Consider the following 13,085-nt stretch of genomic DNA (forward strand, 5'->3'; position numbering starts at 1 on the left):
CATGAAGAGCTGCTGCAAATATTTGTCAAAGTTTATGTTTGGCTCGAAAAGTCAGGGGACCTTTTTTCAAACAACTTCTTTATTTTAATGGCATTCGATTTGCATTAAACTGAAAAAAAAAATTAATTAATCTATATATATAAAAAATTTCGACGGTTTTGTTCGAACGCGAATCAGTTCAATACGGAGCGTCGGATCGAGGTGCTCTTTGTTGCGTTGGGTTCGTATAAGCCCAAGGAAGGTTCTTACGCCAAAAAGTGGCAACTTTGGCCATTCTGGAACCGATTCCGGAAAATCTGCAGATTGTACGGAAAAAGTTACGTAAAATCAAATTTTGATCATAGGAGGCTGGATACGGAAAAAGCTAAAAACGTCAACAAACGAAAAAAGAAAAAGACGAAGTTTGTCGGGTAAGGCTTGTTAATTATATTTAAATTCATACATTGAAGTAAAACCGTACAGTATTTTTTTTTTTTGCTTTTATGGCAAACACGACTTCAAAACACGTAAGTCAACTTAAATAATCTTCTTTTGCAATTGATTGATAAGGGTTCGGTTGATTGAAACGTGAAACATAATGGGATTTCGAATCAGATAATGAACAGATTAAATTGGCCGTAAAACAAATATAATTGTTAATATCAATTGAGCTAGTTCTAGTTATTTTTTACCTGAAAATGGTATAATAAAATAAAATGTCAGTTTTATAATAAAATAAAACAATTCCAAATTTCAAACCAATTAATTTGCTGTAGAATATTTTGGAAAACATCACCCAAATTTCAGCGCCCTCTAGTGGAGGGCATTTTTGACGTTTGATCGCCTATAGCTATTTTTAATAAAAATTGTACGTAAAATTCATAATATCCAGATTGGCACAAAAAATAAACAGCATAATTTTTAAATAGCTATCGGATGAGCTATTTAAAACAGCTAAACTCCCAAGCTCGAGAAAAAGGGGGAACTTCCATACAAATTCCCCCTTTTTCTCGAGCATGGGAGTTTAGGTGATAAATAATTTAGTTTAGAACCGTAGAAATCAATACTTAAATTTAAATTAAATGTTTTTTTATCGTAGTGAAAAGTAATTAAGTAATTAATGTAATTAATCATTTTTGACCAGTAATTTGAGTAATTAATTGGCAGACTGGCCAGTAATAAACGCTTCTGGAAACCCTTGTGTTCCACAATTGTGGGAGGCACAATAACATCCCACAATTATGGAACAGGCCATTTGGAGGCAATGTTTTGCTGCTCTGGACAAAATAGTCTTGGAATGAAGTTTTTTGTTCAAAAGTACTACTTTTACTAGTGAAATATCTAGAAAATATCCAAATGAAGGTTCTAAAAATTGTAAGGTCGACAGAAAAGCAACATTTTGCATGCTATTGACAAATTATCATAAAAGTGTTCCGAATTTGTGGGTGTTCCGAGTATGTGGGATGACTGTACATTCAGCTAAAAACTTTTTTTCTCAAATACCTGAAAGAATAAAATCAACAATACTCGATAGAAACCCGTTATTTTGTACTTTCTATAATTTTGAATTGACATTTTTTCCAAATAACAGAAATTAAATCTTTTAATTCAAAATAACGTTATTATTTTTTTTTAATAACCTTTTTTTGTAAATTTGGCCCGCAAGTTCATTTGAACTTCAAATTTGGCCCGGCCTCCAAAAACTTTGAGCATCCCTGTACTAACCGTTTATTGCTTTTCGGTTAGTATACTAACAAGTATACTGGAATATCGTTAGTATACTCAGTATTCCTAAGTAATATTAGAGTTTCCAGCCCCTTGTTTATGGTATGGTTGCATTATTTTCAGCTTTTTAAGTGACATCGCCTAAAAGTGAATAGAAAGAACGCGTAACGTGATTTTCGAATAATCCCACTTTGTTTACATCTACAAAGTAGGAGGCTGTCCAAGCACAAGCATGACTTTTTTCTTACTGTTAAATGAACATTTCTGGAGTTTTTTTTGAAAAGGTCCAATAAACCAAAATTTCAGTTTTTGCATTTTGGGTGTTTTTCAATACCCCTGACTCAAGGCGGTTTCAAAAACACCCAAAAAGCAAAAACCGGAAATTTGGTTTATTGGACCTTTTCAAAAAAAAACTCCAGATTTTTATAATCAATAGTATGTGTTTTATTTTGTCTAGTTTCGAAATTGTTTGCTGGAAAATTGTTGCCTTCTATCAGTTAGAAGAGATTTTTTTTAAAGAGTGGAAGGGGGGGGGGGGGAGGTGCAGCACCCAGGTTACAAATAAGTACAGTAAGTTGAATTGAATTAGGTCAACATTAGTTCGTACATTCTATCATTGTTTACCAATAAATTTTCAAATCATTGTTGCCAAAAAGTTTATGCAACGTAAACTTTCGCCTGAGTTTCGAGAACATCCGATAAATGTGTAAATTTATTTTGTCAGTACTAACATTTGTTGGAAAATATCAATAAAGTCTTCAACATATTTCCAATTTGTGGCTCAAAATTTAGTAAAATAATGAAAATTTATATTCTTCAAATTTACGCTTCAACCGAAAATTATAGCATTTCGCGGAAATTGTTAAATTTCACCAATTGCACGCTATCTGCAATATCGGGATAATTCATTGAATCTATTGATTTTTTTACAATAAGCTTTAATATTTCAAAACAGAAGAAGTATAAACCAAAAAAAATATCTTTTGCCAAAATTGAAGGAAGGCTCTCATGAATGTTTTACTTTTGTTATTTAGATTTTCGTTCTAAATCAGGACGCAATAAAAAAAATCGTAAAAAACATAATGATTCAGCCTGTTATTTTTCCCGGCAAACCCACTCTAATTGAGTTGAAATTCCGACTCTGGCCGATAGACGCGTTCCTCGAGCTCTGCGGTAAACAAATCTATCTACGCGAAACGCAACACGTGTTTGAATCCACACGCTTAAACCAGTTCAGGTGGATGTTCCTCAGTGAATCAATGGAACTGTTTTAAAATGCATTTGTGTCAACCACGGGACTTTCCCCACGCCCCGGGTTGCACCAATGCACCCTCACAATTGCATCATTCAGTTCCGACTAGTAGAGATTCAAAGAAGGAAAAAGCGCTCTATACGCTTAAAGCACTCGCGCGCACGCTCGCAATTCTGCGCGAAACTTACGTCAGCCGCGATTTACGCCACACCATCAAACCGTCAGCGTTCAACCAATCACGGCCTGTTGCCGGATGACGTGCCCCCGACGACGTGGTTTGTTTTTGTTTTGACCGCGCTGCACAGCGACCACACCACTATTGCTATTCGCGAGCGACGATGAAAGCGCCGAGCAAAAACAAGCAAAAAAAGGCCGAAGTCGACTGATTTACGGCCGACCTCGGCGGAGAAAGAGAGATAGATTGAGAGAATGAGCGAAAACAAAAACAAAAAAAAAAAAACTCACAAACAGAGGTTCGAGGAAGATTCGAACCCGGGTCCTGCCAGCTGATAGCCTGTGACCGTATTATTGTTTACATCTCGCAGCAAGATTCGCGCGAGCTGCTTAGCAACAAGTTCGAGCTTAAGCTTGGTCGCTCGGTTGAGCTTTGGCCTTTCAGGGGCACGCCAAGTTGTCCACGTTGCTGCCGAGAGGCAATCCCCCCTTTTTTTTCTTGGCTGTTGTGCTGCTGTTTTGAAAACAGACTTGTGGAGGGTTCTTATCGTCTGTCGATTCGGCGACGGTTGCTCGGCTCGGTCGGTGGTTTATTTCTGGAACTCTGCTAGCTGTTTCGCGGTTAAGCGGGATTTAAGCCGGGGATTTGGCGAGGGGCGGATCTGCTTCAAGTTGTGATGATTTGCAATTTTATTCTCTGTAGCTTTGTTATCTTTGGTTCGTAGTACTGTTTGTTTGCTATAAGTTTGATGTTTGCCACACAATTAGGTCGTTCGGCAAATTATATTTTCGAAAGTTTCCCGATTTTTTATACAGTTTCTTTTTATTAATGTTTTAAAATTTTCTTGCACATATTAAATATTACAAAAAACATGTGTAAATTTATAACGTGTACATTAATTTTACCTCAATTTAGACTGAAAAGTGGCATTACAACAGAAAAATTGTAATTTTTTTTTTCAGATGGAAAATTTAACATTTTTGCTGAAATAACAGATGTACATCATCTGTTTAGAAAAAAAATGTTTCGGATCTTGTTAATTTGATCATTCCAGGTGTAGGAGTCGTCTCCCAAGAATTTGAACATAAAAAAATACCAAACCTGCTTCGGTTAAGTCGCTGATCGGTTGTTTTACTAGCAATCCAAAGGTCGCCTATTTAAATCCCGGGTTGGAAGGGAACTAGGTGCATAAGAGGTTTGGTCAAATTCGGTGGCATTTTTTTACTTAACTTCTTTGTGTCGTCTGTTGTGTGCTATCTTGTGACAATGACCATTTAGTGCTTTTCGTGAAAATCGATTTTCAAAGTTTGATATTGACGATGGAGGCAACTTTGTCGAGCGTGCTAAAGCTGTAAAACTCGATCCTGAAAAGAGTTGTTAACGATTTTGAAAAAGTCATTTTTGTATGAAAAACATTTCTCGGGTATTAAAGGGTTAATCTTAACCAGAGCCATACCTTGGGATCACGGCACCCTTGGCGAAGCATCAATTTGGCGCCCCTTCCAAATTCACAAGCATTTTGATAAAGTGATATTAATTTTCAATGATTGCTTCAATATGAGTTTTGATTTTATAATAGCGATTGGTAACCCATATGGTTGAATTCAGAAACACAGTTATTTTATGTTTTATTTTTCAAATAATATGAGATAGGTTGAATTGAAATTTATTATAGGAGTTAAGTAATATTTTCTCAGATTCATAAAATAGATAATGATAGCAGGTTTTTGTTTTTTTAAATTTATTTTTCAGATAAGGCCGTTGCAAATATTTTTCAAAGTTTATGTCGCCCCCCCTTGGTCCAAAAAATCAGGGGGCAAAAAAATATTTTTTCAGAAATCTTCAAAATTTTAATGAAAATAGAAGTCAAATCAACTTAAAACCATCTAGAACGCATTTTTCTGCATTGATAATCATATTTAGCATGTTTGGGCTGGATTAAAAGTATTTTGAATTTTCATGAAATTCCAATGTACAGCACCGTAAAAACGTTTGTTTTGCAAAAAAATAATTTTTCGTCAAACTTAGGTATTTTGGAGACTAATGATTGCAAAACAACTGGGCAACTGGGGGTCAGAGTCGAGGGACATCAACTTCAAAAAATATTTGTAACGGCCTAAATGCACAGAATTAATTGCTCAATCGTGATTAAGATTGCTATAACTTGTTAGCTAATTTTATATTTTTAAGCCTGCATATTTTAATCTGATCTGGTATTAATTTGATTGCATAAGAAAAGAACTTTCCGTAATTCCTAAAATAATTAGCTGATTTGGCTGTGGAATTCATTTCGTTAATTACAACGAAAAAATCCTTCATCAAAACTTGAGAAAAATAATAATAATTTGATGCCCGTGTGCTCTCTTGTTCTATCTAGATAGGAATCCCAGCAAGCTTAGTTCAAAAGAGCACAACGGCATCGAAGAATAATTCTGGAGTTTTTTTTGGAAAGGTCCAATAAACCAAATTTCCAGTTTTTGCTTTTTGGGGGTTTTTGAAGCCTGGGTCAGGGGTGTTAAAATACACCCAAAAAAAAAACAGAAAATTTGGTTTATTGGTTTTAAAACGCACCTTTCCAGTTGTTTTGCAATCATAAGGTTCTAAAATGTTAAGTTCTGACGAAATTTTTTTGTTTGAAAAAAAAAGTAAAAAAAAAAGTTTGAGTGATTTGCCCATACGATATTTGAGAATATATTTAATTTTTTTTAAATTATGTTTTATATTGATTTTTATTTGGATCAGTGTTTATTTTAAATTCGGTAAATTAAATTTTATATTCTAGAAAAATATTTTTGGCGCAAAACTAGACAAATGTTTTAAAACTTTGATAGAATATTTAGTTTTTATTTTAACTGAAAAAATTAAAATTGTTTTTCATTACCAAAGCTTTTAAGTATAAAGTAAACAACACCGGTTAAGCTAAAACTGAAAAAAGTGATGTGCTCTGAAAAACATTTTTTTTTAGCAAATAATGTTGATCTTATTGGTGAAAACTTACAACAGTTTTCCAATTTTGAAAAATAGTTTACAAATTTCAATGCACGAAGTTGACAATAAAAGCGAAAATTGAGCTGGAAATATTTCAAATGTCATTTTTGTTAACTCGAGAATGTAAAAATTTCAAAAGAAAGGTGTTCGTTTTAATGTTAAAAATAATTCCTATTTCAATGAAGCTCAAAATATGACCATATTTTTTGATCAATTGCTGATTGTGATTCACAGCCAAAATAACATGAAAATGGACACTTCTTTTGAAGGTATGACTTAAACTTCATCATACAACGGTCAAAACATTAACGAGTACTTATTTTGAGAAGCCCTTCTAGAACTATTTTAACTTTTTGCCTCTTTTTTATGGAAAAATAAATTTAGCATTAAGTATGAATTTTTTAAAACACTTCAGTAGAAATATTCATACAATTGACTTTGGCTCCCCTTTATATATTTTTTTATATTTTAACCCAAATTATTTACTTGTAATTCTGTTGTATAATTCGACGCTCTTGCTGTTTAAAATATCTAATGAAAATGTTATAGCTGACATGAAAATTTTACACAATCGTCGAATTTAGCGCCCCCCAAGGGCCAAACTCTAGGTACCAAAAATCCGTTTTCCGCTTGTGGAGCAGGGTGTCATATTTGTTAGGCACCCTAATGTCCCAATTCGTCACCGTCGCACTAACTTGTCGTACGGAAATTTGGGGACAAATTAAGTTAAAAACGCAATTTTGTGCAGCTCACAATGCCTCATCTTTTGACCTTTACAGGTCCCCAAAATTCGATTTCAATCCAGAGAAATGATAAAAACCAAAAAAGCTCCGTTCATTTATGTCACTTATGAAAGAAGTTACAATCTTGTTGTGCTATCTTGACACAGCCTGAAAATTGATGTGCGACAATGGAGCATTTCCATTCGAGTAGTTTTTGCTTTTTTCTACAATGTATTTCTTAGCGAACTGTCAAAAACTGCTCGACTGCGGGTGCTCCATTGGCCGAAGGGATTTTAGGTTAGTACGCGTTTACGCGTAACTCGGGACTCCGGCAACCAAATTCAACCAAACTTGCAATGCACAGAATGGTCATCCAAACAAAACGTGTTTGCTATTGTTTACATCGTGCGCTCTCGTTTTTGTTTATTCAAGGTCTAACATCAAAACGCGTTTTTCTCGGAACGTCAAAAAGCGACGTACGACATGATGGCACGACGACGTCGAATTGTGGATTGCGGTATCCGGGAAACGGAACAATTTAATAAAATCGGTTTAATGCATCTTGTAGGGTTTGTCGAGTTTAATATAACGTCATCATAAAACTCATTTTCAACGAAAATGATCTAGGCCACAAGACAGCACACAAAGGACGATGTCTCAAAAATTGCGGATTTTTGAATTTTCCAAACAAGTGTCCACATTTTTTTTTGAAGTGCTCTAATAATCCTGTTTTTCACTTTATTTATTAATTTAACTTTTCATTTCCATATATATTCATTTAGTAAACAATATTACTGAGTCCAATCCAATAACAATCGGTGATATTTGTACAATTTGCTCTAAAATTTCAAAATATTCTTTCATATTCTATGATTGCCTTGCTTATTGTATCAGAGGTATTGCAGTTGCAATGTATCATTACAATTTCAACATGCCAAGAACACAGATGGCGAATGGGTAAACCTATATAAACCTTGGATAAATGCAAATTTACACGATCGTCAACCATGAACAGTTATCGTTTACTAGGCTTGGTTCTTGTTCTAGTACCCGTTGCCCTAGCAAACCCATGGGCCGGAGGATGTGTGCAACTTTATCATCGTAAAACCGGAGACTTTCTGGTAACCTCGCTTTTCACCCATGACAAAGATCGACGCCATCTTGGTCTAGCGGGCGCGGCTGACCTTTGGCTAATCTCGGACGACCCAGATCATAAAGGATACTACCGCATCAAAGACAAACAGCGGGGTGAGGAGTTGTTCGAGTCCGTGCAGAACTACAAAGGCCATTACGTGTTCGTTTGGATTCCAAAAACGGTTATCAACGACGGAGGCGCATCCTGGGCAATAACGGGTACTGGTGATGGGTACTATATTTTTAAAAACAAAAAGTTCAATCATTGTTTGTGGTCCAAAGGAAAGGGTGACTGGGTGGGGGCTTATGAAGGATGTGACCATTCGGAATATCAGTGGAAAATCACCCGGATCGCTTGTTAATTTTTTATTAACATTAGCATTTGGAGGAAACCCCACCCCTCACCCGGAATAATAATCCAACACGGGAGATACCATGTCTTCACCTACTGATGAGTGTGTTAGGGCATTAGTGGTTCTGCTTAAGTCCACGAATTGCTCGTTAAATTATAATGAAAAACAAAATGACAACAAAGAAACAAAAGTTTTCTAAAAATCTAACTTAGTTCTGGGTGACATCCCGTGTCAGCCTGACACATTTAACGAGAAGATAATGCCTTGTTGAGAGCTTGTTGTGTTGTTTGTCTTGTCTTTCTTGTGACCCAAAGCCACTTAAGGCAGGACAACATTCTTGAGTAGTGTGCTGATTCAATAAAAATGTGGGTTATATTTGGAATGTGCAGCTTTTAAAACTTTAAGCTTCAAATATCAAAGTTCTTCATAAAAGATGATACGATCATCCTTCTAACATCAGCCGTCAGAAAAAAAGTGATCAGGCAAAAGTCATCACAGCACAGGTTCGACCACCAATAACCTGTTTTTATATTGCTCGTCCAAGATCGACCAGTCGAGCTCGACAAAAAGGACATCGAACTTCCTCTGGATTTGATAACTGCGACGAATTACGAAACCTGAACATTTATTAACACTATCAATCATTTAGTGTGTCAGGTTCACCGAAGAGTCAAAGCCAAAACTCGGAACCGGAAATAGGTGATTTAACTGAACTGATGAATTCGGATTCGACTAGTGCTCAGTTGGGATCCCTTCCAGAAGCCCTTGAACTGAAAAGACACAACTGGCGATAGAAATTCATTGGACTTTCAACCGGAGCCATACAGGCTGTTGACCACTGATAAGAAAACGCTTTGTTTACCTTCCTGTCTGCTAGGTCCAAACTATAGTGAACTTTATGTAACGCCAACAACCCGGTATCAAAAGTAGTATAGCCTTGACGGCAAATGTTGAACTTTGTCCGAAACGGTTGAACGTTTGGACAAAACCTTGAATCTACGCGCCACCAGCACCAGCGATCCAGGGCTGACTTCATTAAGCCAGAATCTTACATCATCTGGTTAACCAGATGGTTTCAATGCAATTGAGAGCTTCCCGCGCCGCGCATTGCCAATCTGAGCGCCCATCACGCGGCCAGCGTATGGTTCTAGGGGTGTCTCACTCACGCGGAATATTCCAAGGCGCAAACTAGGTCGATCCGAGCGGGCCTAGGACGGCTTGCTTTTGAGCAACCACGAATCCAGTTCAATCCGAATACTCCCACTACTTTCCAGTAGACGGCTGCTGGTGTAAAGTGCTCTAATACAATTCAACCACCACCATAATAAACGGGCATGATAATGCTGGCTGGTCAGTCATACATGGAGTACAGCAATACCCCTCGTGACAAACGCGTCGGACTTTGGACTAACGCTCACCCCTCGATTAGTCGACCGAAGTTGTTAGTTTCATAGTTTTCAATGAAAGTTGTTCCGGCGTTGATCAAGCGGTTCTAGGTAGAGGCTACGGAATGAAACAAAAAAGTTTTTACAGATGAATGTAAGATAAACTTAACACAATACAATAAACTTAATTGTTAACACACTTGAGTTGTGCATTGAGACTTGTAGTTATAATTTAAACCAACAATATTGCTCATATTTCATAAATAAATACATGCTTATACTGTTTTTTTATGTACTATTGTTGATTCAGAAATTTATTTAAAATATCGTTTTCCCCTAAAATCAATCAAAACAAACTCAAAGTTATGATTTTCTCGCAGGCTACTATACAGCAACGAGTCCCCCACAATCTCCAGTCTACTTTTCGCGTGGTCACTGTTGCCGATGGGCTCGCCCGTAATCTGTTTGTAAACAAGTTCCAAACTCGCCTCGAATCGACTCGAATGGAAATTAAAATGGAACTTGGCCTTTGCTGACACGGTTATCTGCACAGCTCGCGAATCCGGAACGCTGAACTTGAAGGACTCGGCCTGCTGCCTGGCGCGCGAAAATATGTTTAAACTTGCTCCGTCAAAACAGGGAAGACACGTTTACGAAATTAATATTTAAAATCTCTGGTCAATCTGTCAATCTCAATCAATTAAGCTCAAATAGCAAACGGATATAGTTGCGGATTAATCTGTTTTAAGGACATTTAAATATTTATATTTAAGCATCCTAAATTTCTAATTTGACATTTTGTTAGAGTGACCAATTTAGCACTATAGTTATTTTTTTAATGTGCTATTTTCTAGCAATGGAATTTAATATCTTTGTTCTATTCAAATTGAACTAAATTTGTCTGTTTTTAAATTATAATTAAATAGGTTTTAAAAATCATCTGAAAAGCGTTTTTCTCGAAATTTAAACATGTTAATGGAAACATGAAATCAAATTGAGTTGTAAACGTTTTTCGTTCGTTCAGTAATTGATTTTTGGTACATTTTAACTCAATGTAGACACCAAAGTTTTCAAAATTTACCGATGCAAACCACGCACAGACCATAATTATCTTATCTTGTGAGCAGTTCTCTAGGATTTCGGTCATTCGATTTTTTTTGTATTTTTTAATCCGACTGAAACTTTTTTGGTGCCTTCGGTATGCCCAAAGAAGCCATTTTGCATCATTAGTTTGTCCATATAATTTTCCATACAAATTCGGCAGCTGTCCATACAAAAATGATGTATGAAAATTCAAAAATCTGTATCTTTTGAAGGAATTTTTTGATCGATTTGGTGTCTTCGGCAAAGTTGTAGGTATGGATACGGACTACACTGGAAAAAAATAATACACGGTAAAAAAAATTTGGTGATTTTTTTATTTAACTTTTTATCACTAAAACTTGATTTACAAAAAAACACTATTTTTAATTTTTTTTATTTTTTGATATGTTTTAGAAGGCATAAAATGCCAACTTTTCAGAAATTTCCAGGTTGTGCAAAAAATCACTGACCGAGTTATGAATTTTTTAATCAATACTGATTTTTTCAAAAAATCGAAATTTTGGTCGTAAAAATTTTTCAACTTCATTTTTCGATGTAAAATCAAATTTGCAATCAAAAAGTACTTTACTGAAATTTTGATAAAGTGCACCGTTTTCAAGTTATAGCCATATTTAAGTGACTTTTTTGAAAATAGTCGCAGTTTTTCATTTTTTTAAATTAGTGCACATGTTTGCCCAGTTTTGAAAAAAATATTTTTGAAAAGCTGAGAAAATTCTCTATATTTTGCTTATTTGGACTTTGTTGATACGACCTTTAGTTGCTGAGATATTGCAATGCAAAGGTTTAAAAACAGGAAAATTGATGTTTTCTAAGTTTCACCCAAACAACCCACCATTTTCTATCGTCAATATCTCAGCAACTAATGGTCCGATTTTCAATGTTAATATATGAAACATTTGTGAAATTTTCCGATCTCTTCGAAAAAAATATTTTTGGAATTTTCAAATCAAGACTAACATTTCACAAAGGCCAAACATTCAATATTACGCCCTTTTAAAATGTTTGTCTTGATTTGAAAATTCCAAAAATATTTTTTTCGAAAAGATCGGAAAATTTCACAATTGTTTCATATATTAACATTGAAAATCGGACCATTAGTTGCTGAGATATTGACGATAGAAAATGGTGGGTTGTTTGGGTGAAACTTAGAAAACATCAATTTTCCTGTTTTTAAACCTTTGCATTGCAATATCTCAGCAACTAAAGGTCGTATCAACATAGTCCGAATAAGCAAAATATAGAGAATTTTCTCAGCTTTTCAAAAATATTTTTTTCAAAACTGGGCAAACATGTGCACTAATTTTAAAAAATGAAAAACTGCGACTATTTTCAAAAAAGTCACTTAAATATGGCTATAACTTGAAAACGGTGCACTTTATCAAAATTTTAGTAAAGTACTTTTTGATTGCAAATTTGATTTTACATCGAAAAATGAAGTTGAAAAATTTTTACGACCAAAATTTCGATTTTTTGAAAAAATCAGTATTGATTAAAAAATTCATAACTCGGTCAGTGATTTTTTGCACAACCTGGAAATTTCTGAAAAGTTGGCATTTTATGCCTTCTAAAACATATCAAAAAATAAAAAAAATTAAAAATAGTGTTTTTTTGTAAATCAAGTTTTAGTGATAAAAAGTTAAATAAAAAAATCACCAAATTTTTTTTTACCGTGTATTATTTTTTCCAGTGTAGTCCGTATCCATACCTACAACTTTGCCGAAGACACCAAATCGATCAAAAAATTCCTTCAAAAGATACAGATTTTTGAATTTTCATACATCATTTTTGTATGGACAGCTGCCGAATTTGTATGGAAAATTATATGGACAAACTAATGATGCAAAATGGCTTCTTTGGGCATACCGAAGGCACCAAAAAAGTTTCAGCCGGATTAAAAAATACAAAAATTAAAATTGAAGAAAAAAGACCGATTTCGTAGAGAATTGCTCTTGTATGGACTGTTGAAACGAAGACCGAACAGGAACGACGAAGAAAAAAAAAACAAACAATTTGAAAGAGAACGAGACAACACAGTGCGTTCGGTGCGAACGAGACAGAACGAAAACACATCGACGATCGGATGATTTCGGGGTGTTGTCTGTTGTTTCACCTCGACGAACCGGCTAGAACCGGCTCCGGAACGACGACGCGGTTCGGGGCGTGCGATGGCAAAAAAAAAAAAAAATGGGGCCCATAGCAACAGGCGAGCACATTTTCAACCAGGTTGACTGCGGCGGCGATGACGGCGACGACGATGGAGAAATGTTG

Source organism: Culex pipiens, chromosome 3 (genome assembly GCF_016801865.2).
Source record: "Culex pipiens pallens isolate TS chromosome 3, TS_CPP_V2, whole genome shotgun sequence".
NCBI lineage: Eukaryota > Metazoa > Arthropoda > Insecta > Diptera > Culicidae > Culex > Culex pipiens.